This window comes from Salmo salar, chromosome ssa15 (assembly GCF_905237065.1).
Source record: "Salmo salar chromosome ssa15, Ssal_v3.1, whole genome shotgun sequence".
Lineage (NCBI taxonomy): Eukaryota > Metazoa > Chordata > Actinopteri > Salmoniformes > Salmonidae > Salmo > Salmo salar.
In genome coordinates, this window is record NC_059456.1 from 54,541,150 (window position 1) to 54,555,357 (window position 14,208).

General features: G+C 41.4%; 1 non-coding gene across 1 annotated transcript; it reads left to right on the top strand.

Moving 5' to 3' along the window:
- The first annotated feature begins 7,034 nt into the window (after positions 1–7,034).
- Positions 7,035–7,110, top strand: trnav-uac (transfer RNA valine (anticodon UAC)). Its single transcript has one exon. It is a non-coding gene; the product is annotated as a tRNA-Val (tRNA).
- Positions 7,111–14,208: the final 7,098 nt, after the last annotated feature.

The window sequence follows — 14,208 nt, forward strand, 5'->3', positions numbered from 1 at the left end:
AAGAACACCCTCTGTGTTCTGTTAGACAGGTAACTCTTTATCCACTATAAAGCAGGGGGTGTAAAGCCATAACACATAAGTTTTGCCAACAGCAGACTATGATCGATAATGCCAAAGGCCGCACTGAAGTCTAACAAAACAGCCCACACAATATTTTTTATCATCAATTTCTCTCAGCCAATCATCATTAATTTGTGTAAGTGCTGTGCTTGTTGAATGCCCTTCTCTATAAGCATGCTGAAAGTCTATTGTCAATTTGTTTTCTGTAAAATAGCATTGTATCTGGTCAAACACAATGTTTTCCAAAAGTTTACTAAGGGTTGGTAACAGACTGATTGTTCAGCCATTTGAGCCAGTAAAGGTGGCTTTATTATTCTTAGGTAGCGGAATGACTTTTGCTTCCCTCCAGGCCTGAGGGCTTGAAAATGTGGAGATTGAAAATAGGCTTGAAAATAGTAGTGGCAATATCGTCCGCTATTATCCTCAGTGGCTTGTCATTGTTGATAGACAACCATTTTTTCACCTCTTCTTAACTAACTTTACGCAATTTAAAATTACAATGCTTGTCTTTCATAATTTGGTCTGATATACTTGGATGTGTAGTGTCAGCATTTGTTGCTGGCATGTCATGCCTAAGTTTTCTAATCTTGCAAATGAAAAAAATAGTTAAAGTAGTTGGCAATATCAGTGGGTTTTGTGATGAATGAGCCCTCTGTTTCAATGAATGATGGAGCTGAGTTCGCCTTTTTTCCCAGAATTTAATTTAAGGTGCTCCAAAGCTTTTTACTATGATTCTTTTTTTCATTTATCTTGGTTTCATAGTGTAGTTTATTCTTTTTTTTTATTCAGTTTAGTCACATGATTTCTCAATTTGCAATAAGTTTTCCAGTCGTTTGTGCAGCCAGACTTATTTGCCATTCCTCTTGCCTCATCCCTCTCAACCATATCATTTTTCAATTCCTCATCAATCCACGGTGATTTAACAGTTTTTACGGTCATTTTCTTCATGGGTGCGTGCTTATTAGCAACAGGAATAAGCAATTTCATAAATGTGTCAAGTGCAGTGTCTGCTCTTCATTACACACCACGGACCAACAGATACAGTGCCCTGCAAAAGTATTCATCTCTCTTGGCGTTTTTCCTATTTTGCTGCATTACAACCTGTAATTTAAATGGATTTTTATTTGGATTTCATGTAATAGATATACATAAAATAGTCCAAATTGGTGAAGTGAAATGAAAAAAAATTACTTGTTTGAAAGAATTCAAAAAAATAAATAACGGGAAAGTGGTGCTTTGCTATGAAGCCCCTAAATAAGATCTGGTGCAACCAATTACCTTCAGAAGTCACATAATTAGTTAAATAAAGTCCACCTGTGTGCAATCTAAGTGTCACATGATCTCAGTATATATACACCTGTTCCGAAAGGCCCCAGAGTCTGCAACACCACTAAGCAAGGGGCACCACCAAACAAGCGGCACCATGAAGACCAAGGAGCTCTCCAAACAGGTCAGGGACAAAGTTGTGGAGAAGTACAGATCAGGGTTGAGTTATAAAAAAATATCCGAAATTTTGAACATCCCACAGCGCACCATTAAATCCATTATTCAAAATTGGAAAGAATATGGCACCACAACATACTTTCCAAGAGAGGGCTGTCCACCAAAACTCATGGACCAGGCAAGGAGGGCATTAATCAGAGAGGCAACAAAGAGACCAAAGATAACCCTGAAGGAGCTGCAAAGCTCCACAGCGGAGATTGGAGTATCTGTCCATAGGATCACTTTAAGCCGAACACTCCACAGAGCTGGGCTTTACGGAAGAGTGGCCAGAAAAAAATAAGCAAACACGTTTGGTGTTCACCAAAAGGCATGTGGGAGACTCCCCAAACATAAGGAAGAAGGTACTCTGGTCAGAGTAGACAAAAATGTAGCTTTTTTGCCATCAAGGAAAACGCTATGTCTGGCGCAAACCTAACACCTCTCATCACCCCAAGAACACCATCCCCACAGTGAAGCAAGGTGGTGGCAGCATCATGCTGTGGGGATGTTTTTAATCAGCAGGGACTAGGAAACTGGTCAGAATTGAAGGAATGATGGATGGCGCTAAATACAGGGAAATTCTTGAGGGAAACCTGTTTCAGTCTTCCAGAGATTTGAGACTGGGACGGAGATTCACCTTTCAGCAGGACAATGACCCTAATTATACTGCTAAAGCAACACTTAAGTGGTTTAAGGGGAAACATTTAAATGTCTTGGAATGGCCTAGTCAAAGCCCAGACCTCAATCCAATTGAGAATCTGTGGTATGACTTAAAGATTGCTGTACACCAGCAGAACCCATCCAACTTGAAGGAGCTGGAGCAGTTTTGCCTTGAAGAATGGGCAAAAATCCCAGTGGCTAGATATGTCAAGCTTATAGAGACGTACCCCAAGAGACTTGCAGCTGTAATTGCTGCAAAAGGTGGCTCCACAAAGTATTGAATAGTTATGCATGCTCAAGTTTTTGTTTTTGTTTTTTGTGTTATTTCTTGTTTGTTTCCCACCAAAAAATATTTTGCATCTTCAAAGTGGTAGGCATGTTGTGTAAATCAAATTATACAAACCCCCCAAAATAAATTTGAATTCCAGGTTTTAAAAGGCAACAAAATAGGAAAAATGCCAAGGGGGTGAATACTTTCCTCACCCACTGTATTCTTTACATAAATAACATAGGAATCACTACAAAACGTATTGTATGACCTCTTATACACTATATTAGGCCCAGCCTTTGGAACTTTGGTTTTCCTAGATATGGCTGCTATATTGTGATCGCTACATCCGATGGATCTGGATACTGCTTTCAAGCACATTTCTGCAGCATTAGTAAAGATGTGATCAATACATGTTAATGATTTAATTAATGTGCTGTTTGTTACTACCCTGGTAGGTTGACTGATAACCTGAATCGGGTTGCAGGCACTGGTTACAGTTTGAAACTTTTTCTTGAGTGGGCAGCTTGATGAAAGCCAGCCAATATTTAAATCACCCAGAAAATATACCTCTCTGTTGATATCACATACATTATCAAGCATTTCACACATGTTATCTAGATAATGACTGTTAGTACTTGGTGGTCTATAGCAGCTTCCCACCAGAATGGGCTTGGCATTGGAATTTCTATCTCTTCTATAAATGTTCTGACCTTGTATTGCTACCACTGTATCGTCAACGGTATTATCTAAGTGAGTTCCAGAGATAGAATATGAATGTCATCTGTTACTAGCAAATGATTGATTTCATAAACCTTGTTTCTTAAGCTACATATAATAACGTGGGCTATTTTGGTCACTTTTCTTCTGGGATGCTTACTTGCTTTCATTGCTTTACTTGGGAAGCTTAGCAGAAGTAGATGTGCTCATGTTTTTAGGGTTAATCTCTCACGTGTCTTGGTTTTGATACTGGCCACAGAGGGCCATATCTACAGGCCTCTGTCTGTCTGTCAGGACTGAAAAAGGCACAAATTACATTTCTCAGTCTGTTGGACCTGTCCTCTACCAACCGTGACTGACCTTTCGGTCTCTCCATGATGAACTGACACATGCCATTTGAAATCATTCTGCCTGTGTGAGAACAGCGAGCATCGAGAGAGGACACACAAAGGGGGCTAGTACAGCTCTGTCGCGGGCCAACTTCAGGCTGGGTGTCATATTGTCGTCACACCAAACTCACACTGACCTGAGTTCACGTCAGCCATGGCATTTGGTGATGGCGGAGGTGAACTTAGGTCAATTGTCAACTTTTAAATAAAATCCAATGCTATTCTTCACAAGCTTTGTGAACAACAAGATGTCGACTAAGAGTGCAACGCTTACTTCCCAACAATGCAGAGAGAAAGAAAATAGAGAAATAATAGAAAAGTAAAACAGTATCGAGTCGATTTAAGACCGGTGGTGGACGTCATGTTTATTTATAGTTTGGTGCTCCATCTTTCATAGAGGGCCAGTTATGCTAGAAAAAAATGTATATTCTTCAGTAGCGTTTGATTAAGTAAAAGAAAGTAATTAAACCCTGAACTTGTATTGTGCTGTACACAGGTATTGTACACATATCGTTATTGAAACCTCCTCAGTACTTGGCTAATCCTCTCCTCTCTCTTGTCATCAGTACATTCCAACGGTCAGGGGGAATTAAAGCCCTGAGATGACACGGCAGATCCAGCCATTAGCCCTTCACCTGCTGTTAACAGCCCCTTGGCTGGACACAGGGCCCACATTCCACTGTGTGGACAGAGATGTAGCCTTAACACACGCTAACATGGATACCAGGAGATAACACAGCTAGAGGCTTGTTTTGCACAAAATAGGGATGACTGGATCTGTGAACAATCATTTCTTTTGACTATAATACCCATTTCAGACAGAAGATGTGGTATATTACCAGTAAAAAAATAACAGGCCATGTTTATATGACCCCTTTCAAACAGCCCCTTATTTACCACTTTCTTCCAGGTATACCCCTTTTATACATATCAGTGAGTAACTGGCAAATTCGGAGGGGCAGGAGAGTGTTGTTAAATCATGGGGGCTGTTGGCATTTCAAATTAGGGAGGTGTTAAACAATGGAAGTGTTAATGACTTTACCTGCTAAAAAAGCAGAGAACCATTCATACAGACCCAATTCCTGTACTTTGGTTACACGGTCTCTGATAATGCAGGAATCATGACTAGGTCTTTTATCTTTTCAGCTATACGAAAAAAATATACCCCTTTCAGATATACGAAAAAGCTGGTATAAAATGCAGGCATGGTAAAATAGTGGGATTTTGTTCTGTGTATGAACGGTATATAAGGGGCACATTAAATACATTACAATATTCATTTCCCAGATTATTAGTGGGATTCATTTGGTTCAAGGTTGAGCAATGTTAAGTGATGTGCTTTGCAACTTTGCCATGACAACATACGTTTCAATACAGTAAAACTTTATCGATGGACATGTACTTGACAGGGACACTGCCGCTTGCCTGTACATGGCGAATGAGTGCACATGGTGCATGAAAGGGCTTGTGGGGGAAACGAGACCCATTTCCTATAGGTTGGTCCCAGAAAGGAAAGCCACCAAGGTCAGAGCCGGCCAGCCTGAAAGCCAGAGTCAATATTTATGGATAGTGAACATGTGGCACGCTCCTCTACCCACTAATTAGGGCAACAAGTCTACCTCCAGATTATACAGCCACTCAGAGATCACAGGAAGGGATCTGAAACGTGCCTGGGTGCTTCAAATTGAGATGCTAACAGCACTTCCAAGTAACTGTAATTCATACGCATGCTCGTTGTGGAAGCCGGGGATAAAACGCTTTGAATGGTCCATTGAACCCCAGTTGCCATCAATAAGACCCGGAAGTCTATACAATTTAAGATGAAAGTACACAATAAACCATTTATCTATAGTGCATATCTCAAACTTTAGCAACAATAGTGGCAGATAGTGTAAACACACACTCCATTTAGTCCAGGAGCTGAGAGACAGACAACCACTTACATTTTAGAGAGAGCAAGAGAGAGATGAAGAGAGAGATAAATAGAGAGAAAGAGAGAGACACAGAGAGGTGGAGATCGAGAGACAGAAAAAGAGAGCGAGAGAGATGTAAATACAGGGACCTGCCCTTTGAATCAAACTCCACTCTTAAGGACACCACGCGTCACTGAATTATACACAGAATTATACCTCCGCATGATTGGAGAGCTGGGGCTACATAAACAGCCAGCATCAAGATTTACATTTCACCGCTTAATCACAAGCAGCTGCTTATAGACGCCGAGGCCTTGAGGAAGGAAAACACTTAAGCTATCTATCTATACATAACATTGAGAGGCACAGCTTTTAAACCGTCAGCCTCCAGAATGGGTTGCTTCTAGACTAATGGTATTTAATGTGAAGTTAAACGCCTTGTATAGCTACTGATCAGCTGGATCATAATGGGGTCTATATACAAGCTAAATATGTCGTTAGTAGTCAGTCACGTTCATTAGTTCCAGCATATGGTAATGTTAGTTCATCTATATGATAATTTGATGATCATCTATCATTTGCATGCTGATCAAATCGCCTGCGTTGCATGCGCGAGCGTTGCAAAATATATTTACACACACACGTTATTCAATCATTTCATCCTAACTGCTTGTGCGCGTCAACGGCATCTGTGTAACCAGGCGCTAAAATAGAACGTGGTTCTATTTTAGACGCTTCAAGTCCCACCTCTCCCATCTACTCATTGGTTGCTATGAGCATACACCCACGTGGGTGATTGAAAGATGAACGCGGTCCACACTCCAGTCCAGTTGGTGGCGGTAACGCACCTTATTAAAGTTAGTTGCCAACCGCCATATCAAACCCACAGAAGAAGAATGAACAAGGAGAGGTTAACCAAAGAACCCTAGAAACTAACTAGGTTTCCCCTTTTATCGGTGGATTAATTGTCGGAGTAGAGAATACATCATTTTGTGTGACTCAAAATGGCAAAAAATTCTACAAAGATCCAACAACAAAAAAAGGAACATATGCATTTCAGGGAAAATAGCAACCCAATCTCCAAGGAGCAATTAGCTAGCAACAGCAAGCTAGCTAAATGTCCATGAATGTTTCATATGTGTTTTGACCTGTCCCCAAATTAATGTAGTTGGTTCACAGCTGGTTTTGGTATTTTAACATGCGTGTCATGATGGGGATAGACGGTGGGGATAGACAAAATCAACATGCACACAATGGCGGACGCGGACGAGCGCGTGGAGCCGGTTTGGTCAGCATGTTAGTGTTTATAAAGGCGTTATGAAAGTTTACTTGAAAGAACTTCAGTCAGAGTTGACATTTTTTTTAAAGAAATGTCTGATTACAATAAGAAGTGTTTAACAGCACGGACAGCATTTTCAATCTCCCTCTGATCAAGAGGAGTCACAGGGATTTCATATCTCAAATTTTCCATGACATTAGCTACAAAAAGAAATAACAGCATTGAATGTTTGTGTCACTTTGTATAATTTTTTTGTTATATATGGTCCCGTGTGGCTCAGTTGGTAGAGCATGGTGTTTACAACGCCAGGGTTGTGGGTTCGATTCCCATGGGGGACCAGTACAGGAAAAAAAATAATAATGTATGCATTCACTACTGTAAGTCGCTCTGGATAAGAGCGTCTGCTAAAATGACTAAAATGTAAAAAAAATATCATTTGTATATAGTTGTATTTTACATGTGTGTGACTGTCCTTGTCTATCAGTGTATCAGTGTTTTGTTACTTGTCGTGTTTTGTGTTTCTTGTGACCCCCAGGAAGAGTAGCTACTGCTTCTGCAAAAGCTAATGGGGATCCAAATAAACAAACAAACGTTGCCAAAAACCATTTCAACCCCATTAAATTGGATTGCGGTATGAGGAGGACACAATTGATGTTGGTTTTTCTCGCTTTGTAGGCGTGCTGCTCACAAAGGTTGATCTCAAGTGTAGAGCAGAGAGGATACACAACACTAAAGATCACATGTCAAACAGACTGGGGCTAATTCATGTCGAGAGGTAGTGTTGTTTAAAGATAAAAGATATACAATTCATGGTATTTCAGGAGAATATTTCCCGCTTACCAAATAAGGAACAGATAGATAATGACATGTTAGCTCCCAGCACTCATAAATACATCAAGGGTGTTCACTGAATTTTGTATATATATTTAACCTAGTATTAGCTAGTATTCCCATTTACCGTAATTTCCGGACTATTAAGCGCACCTGAATATAAGCCGCACCCACTGAATAAAAAAAATTAAAATATTTTGAACATAAATAAGCCGCACATGTCTATAAGCCGCAGGTGCCTACCGGTACATTGAAACAAATGAACTTTACACAGGCTTTAACGAAACACGGCTTGTAACAATAATAAATAGGCTTTAACGAAACACGGCTTGTAACAAAAATAAATAGGCTTTAACGAAACATGGCTTGAAACAAAAAATAAAAAATTTGCAGTAAGCTTTACCGGTAGTTGTCTTTTTGCACTGAGTCAATTCCTCACACTGCTGTTTCCAACGTCTTATCATCGACTCATTAAGACCAAGCTCCCGTGCTGCAGCTCTATTTCCTTTTCCAACAGCCAGATCAATCGCCTTCAACTTGAAAGCTGCATCATATGCATTTCTCCGTGTCTTTGCCATGATGAGGGTGACAAAATGACTACCGTAATCAGAATGATGGGAAGTTTCAGAGCGCTCGATTTAATCTAAACAGTAAACAAAAAGGTTGTTTGACCTTAACCCGTTCGGCAATTTCATTGGTCTAATGAAAGCTTCATGCCGCCAAAAAACTGAGCACGTCACAGAATGTGTTTTTTTTGTTGAAAAAAAGCGGGAAAAATCCATATATTAGCCGTGTCATTGTTTAAGCTGCGAGGTTCAAAGCCTGGGAAAAAAGTTGCGGCTTATAGTCCGGAATTTACGGTAGTTGTAGTTAGGGTTTTATCTAACATTAAGATGATAACATCCCAAAAACATTCAAATCATGTTTTTGATAACTAAATGTTTTTTTTTCTCCAGAAAATGTTTTAAATGAAATATCCTTGGAATGTTCTCCTAAAAGGCCATTTATGCTTGATCCGAAAATGTGGTCAGAGGCTCCGTATGGAGGGGATGACCCAATTGCGGAGCCTCCGGAGGCACGCTGAGGCCAAATTGAACTACATACCGTTTGCCGTTCACCTCCCAAATTTTGTAACAATGCGGAGGGCTCCGTATATCTCTGTATAGCTCTGCATTGACATGATTGGTTGATGGTAGGTTGGGGCGGGAGGTCCTGTATTAACACAAACTCCCTTCTTTGACAAATTCCTTCACAACAGCTCTGCTCAACTGTGGTGCTCCGCGAAGCGCAAGAAGTATAAATTCCCTGACTTCAGCAGAGGCCGTATCAGCATAAATGCTGCACGGCCAATGCAGATGACGGATTGACCATGCAGCACCTTTAGCGCTCACTAAAATGTTGTGCAGAACATCTGTAACAACCACCATAGTTTTTATTAGGTTTCCAAGTAATGTAATAACTAAATATGTTCTGGGAATATTCTTGCAACATCAGGCAAATGTTTTATACAAACATTGTGTAATCATCAGCACAACTGGCCAGTTTTTGTGTCATTAGAACTTTTGGGGCAACTTAATGAATATTCTGTCAATTGTGGTTTACTGGGTCAATTCCAACAAGAAAGACAAATTGACTTCATTTATTCAAGGCATTTCTTGGTTAACAAATATAAACATCAGATTGTACAGCTTCACAGTCAGGAGTGACACACGTGTATTATCACAGTTCATTATTACATTGAAAAGTGATAATGAAACAGAGAGGAAGTAGAGATGTTTGTGGTGGGTGATGTAATAATCATCAAAGCAGCTGTCTAAACATTTTACTTTAAACGAATGGGAACGCAGTATGTATCTTTAACTTAAACTACAGTATGAACTATCCGATCCATCTCTGCACACATATTTCCTCTCGTATTGTTGTTACTTTCTCCCCAACATAAATGTCAAAATCTTCCCCATAATGTTGTTGTAAAATGATGACATCACCTCTGCACTATTTTTATGAAACAAATTTGTTTCGTCATCAGATACGTTTATGGCATTGACCTGCTGCCTGCAAAGGATAATACAAAGTGTACAATATACCATAACAAGAGCAATAAGTATTCAGTACTTTTAGTATTTTTCAGCAATTAGGGCCTTTCAACAGCCAATAAAGTCATAGAAACTTCGAAAATAGTGGTTCCTCACAATATAAGACGTTTCCTTTAACCGTTTGTCTTCATTCGTGGCAGTTCGGGTAAATATTTATGTCACTAAACTAACAGTTCTGTATACTGTAAGCACCACCATCTGCTCTGGAATGCCATTTAATTGGTTTCCTTTGTTTATCCTATTTAAGATGGTTAAGGGGTGTGCTTAGTGTAATGAATAATCAGGTGGATAAAATGAATGTGGCCTTCAATTCAAATGAGTGGCTTTAAGGAAATCCAATTAAGTTTGATACCCATTTTAGGCCCCACGTCTGTAATTCAACGTCCTCTCATCACATACCAGATTAACACTATGTGCCATTTGTAATACAAGAAACAAAATGCAACTGGTTCAGATTCCCCTGTTACATGGATAAAGTGGAACAGCAGCAATATGGAGGCACTGAAGGCACAAGAGCACTGCCATGATTAACACAGAAGGAGAACATGGAGGCTGCAGATAGCCTAGCGGTTAGAGAGGCGAGCCAGCAACCAACCAGAGGGTAGCCAGTTGAAATCCTGGGTCCGACTGGAAATATCTGGTGGGAATCCTAGATGCCATTGCCTGCCCTTGAGCAAGGCTCATAACCCCCCACAACAACAGTACCCAGTGTGGCAGCCTCCTGCACATCTTTAAAAAAAACGGTGTACTGTATGTGTGTCTTACGGAGTGGATGGTTTTAAAAGCTAATTGCAGTTGACCAATAAAGTCATCAGAAAATCCTGAATCTTTCAGAACAAACATGTCCTTGATGTAGACCTAGCGGTGTAGGGGTTGACAACCATTCTCTGAACAACTTGTGTTTTTTTAAGGCAGACACAAAACCGCTCCGTTCTCATAAAGTTGAACCAGGCAGTGGAAACGACATTGGTTAAGTAAAGACTGTGATTACTTTAAAAGGTTTTAGTATTGAAGTAACACACTGTATGTGTTTTACCAATTACATTGACCATAGTCTACACTAATAGGATGTGTGATAAAAAAAATGTCGCAGCCGTATTGTAAAGGTTGTCTTGGTTCTGCTTTGCGTCTCGCAGAGTTGTTTGAATTGGACAGGCTAACAATAAAGACTGTTGTACCGCAGTAGTTTCCTTGTTCTTTGCATGCCTTTCATAGTGTTCAGCAGAGCAGCTATTGTAAACTCCGGATAAGAACTACTGAAACTCTCAGATCTCTGGATGCATCTCACTACATGCCTTGTCATTCCACAACTGCACTTTTGATCTTTTTAAGTCAAACCACCCATTGCATATCGCGGAGGCTTAACTTGCCACAGCGCTACAAAATAAACTCGTCTGTAAGTTGGTGCTCTTCCAAAACACACAAAAACATGCATACACAGGCACATAAGGAGTCATCGGCTAGCTCGTTTAAAATACTTACTATGTGCGTGGTTAGGGGACAAGGAAAAGACCACTCGCTCGGTTTATGCATGGATCATTGAGAAACACTGGGCCCCTTGTCAGTATATCCAGATTTTACCCAAGAATGAAACATGTTATTTTCCAACCTGGTTAAATAATCACATTACCTAAGGCTCTATAAAGTGGAACAAACAGTAGCATAGAGACCCAGGCTTCATTTTATGTGCCTTGACTGACAGATTGGCTTTCATCAAAGTACCCAGCCAATGAACATATAGTCATTTTGCTACGCTAAGAATACTAAATTGATCCTCATATGCAGAACATCTGGTGAAAAGCAATTTCCACCCAAGTGTTTTAGTATTTCCTCCTAATTAATTTCACATGTACATGACAAGAGTGGACCGGCCTCCCAGAACCGATGCATAAAGCCAGCTTTGTTCTCCCCTCCGTTAGAAAAGTCATCTGTGGCTCCTCGCTCGTTAAACCACGCTGGCACTTTGACGCTCCGATCCATGTTGAAAGCTCTGTTTCTGGGAGGAAAGTCACATCTCGCGCCTCAGTGGCACTGGGGAGGGCAAAAGGTGGACGTTTACATTTGGTTGGTTGGATCAGTCAGTGACTTCCGTAGCCAGCGGGGCATGACAGAGCCGGGTAGTGAGGAACAGGCTAAGGTGAAGGAGTAGAGAGCATGCTCAAAGAGTACAGCAGGGACGCAGTGTAAAGGGAATGCTACGCCGTCAAGCTAAGCCACAATGCAGAAGTGTGTGTGAGTTATGGATGTGGCTACTGTAAGTACTTTGGGTGTGATACGACACCCTATGTATCAGAAGCTGGTAGGGCATGACAGGGTAATGGCGCACATGTGAGATTTAGCTTCCGTTAAACCAAAATGTTTTTTCTGTGATGAAAATCACCACATAGCAAGTACTATATAGATTAATTCAAGGACTATTAAGAGTTCAGAGACTTAGATCCAACCATTGTAGTGTTCTAAGGTGTCACTCAGGCCCACTGTCTCTGATTGGAAGGCGGCCCTTTCATTGTCCTTGATTGATAATAAGGTTTGATTGCAGAAGCACTGAGACACAACAGCTCCGGTTATGACCTGTCTAGTTGACAACTCACTGTTGTTCCCAGAACGACATGGCGTCTTCAGTTGAAAGTTGGGCCTTGATCAGATGAATCATTAAAGAGCGATATGTCTCACAGTACCTTATTGTTTTTAAACAATGATCCTGCCGCCACTAGATCGAAGTCAGCAAGGGCTCTGTTTGGATAAGGTGTCTGGGACCACCTGGATGAATGTAACTTCTGTTTACCAGACCGCACGTTGCTCACCTGTAGAATGCTTTCTTTCTTTTTCTTTTTTTTACAATGGGCTTTCCCCCTCCTTCAGAGGCTTTTCATCTTTACTGGCTTCTTCATCTACAGAGGGGGAGTTGTGACGTCGTGTTGCTACAGAAGAAACGGCTGACTGACTGACTGGGAAGGCAGAGGTTGTAGCTGGCCTGGTGGAGTGGCGGTCTGCACACAAATGAACAAGAATGGTAAATATTTCCCAACACTGATGAGGACAGAGATAAAAGCAGGTGTTTGTGTTTGAAGGTAAAGGAGGGAGCTCGAAGGAGTGTTTGAAGGTAAAGAAGAGAGATGGAGTGTTCAGATTGGAGGTCGAGGAAGACACTCGGTGTGTTGGTGTTACTGTAGAACAGAATGAAACCCTGTCCCTCATTCATCCCTCCTTATCTTTTCATTTTCCGGCTCTTTTCATAGCTGTACTGGTCTTTCAACTCAATTTGGCACCAGAGAACCTTGACATATTGCCATTCCAAACGTATTTCCTTTGCTTTTTATGACCACCGGTGACAACGAAATAACATCTTTCCCAACTTATTTACATCATATTATTTTCTAGCAATCCAAACCACATTTCATGTCAATCATCTTTTTCAAAAGATGAAATCTATCTGAGCCTTCCTGAGCCTCTAATCTCCAGACGTAGAGTCATCCACTCCTGACCTTAGTCAGAGTTCTCCTGGACTCTGTGAGTAGGTAACCCTGTGTCATTGTAATCCAGAGTCCCCAGATCTATCCATGTACTGAAGAAACCCTCTTCTCTGCTTCAGCTTCAAAGCCTTTTCCCCTGAGCGGCAGAGTTCCAGGCTCTTTGTGGCGTGGGCTATTTGTCAAAGGGTTTGGAGGGTGACTCGTTTCACTCTGCTTTCTGAGAGGGCCCAGTGCTCGTGTGTCTGAGGCGGTCTAAAGTTACGGCCAGGAGCTCCACTATTACAACCCGACGACTGACAGGAAAAATGGGGTGAGCTCCCTTCGTCCCGGCTTCTAACAAAAACACCAACAGGACGGAGCGGAGTGAGCGCAGCGGGAAACAACAGATTAGACCTCCGATCTCAATCTAGCCTCCTCTGGTTATTGGGAAATAATAGCCCTGAAGAGGAAGTCATTTAAACTGCCTTTAATCAATTTCTCTTTGACGAACAAAGGAATGAGCGGCATGAAGGCCAGAGAGAAGAGGAGAGGAGAGAGGAGGGGGGGGGGGGTCGTCCTAGCTCTAACCAACAGGGGCTGGTGGGTGTAGAAGGGAAGAGATGGGCTCTAATTTCTCAGGGTGTCCCGGGCATCTGAAGACTACGTGATCATCACCACAGCACAGCACAGCTCGCAGGCCTTGAAGCCATGTGTGAGTGTAAATGGTTCCAAGGCTCCCCAGCGGTAAAATCACGTTGCCAGAATTACCACCAACTCCAAATGAAACACTACCCCCTTTTTAAAGGTCTCATTCAGAACCCCGTGGCCTTTTTAAAAGGAGCATAAGGTAGCAATTTCCCCCCAAATATGGTATAGCCCAATAACTGTTGAAGAAACTGACACAGTGTCAGGGTAAATCAAAGAAATATACTATATATACATAAGTATGTGGACACCCCTTCAAATTAGTGGATTTGGCTAGTTCAGCCACACCCGTTGCTGACAGGTGTAGAAAATCGAGCACACAGCCATGCACTCTCCATAGACAAACATTGGCA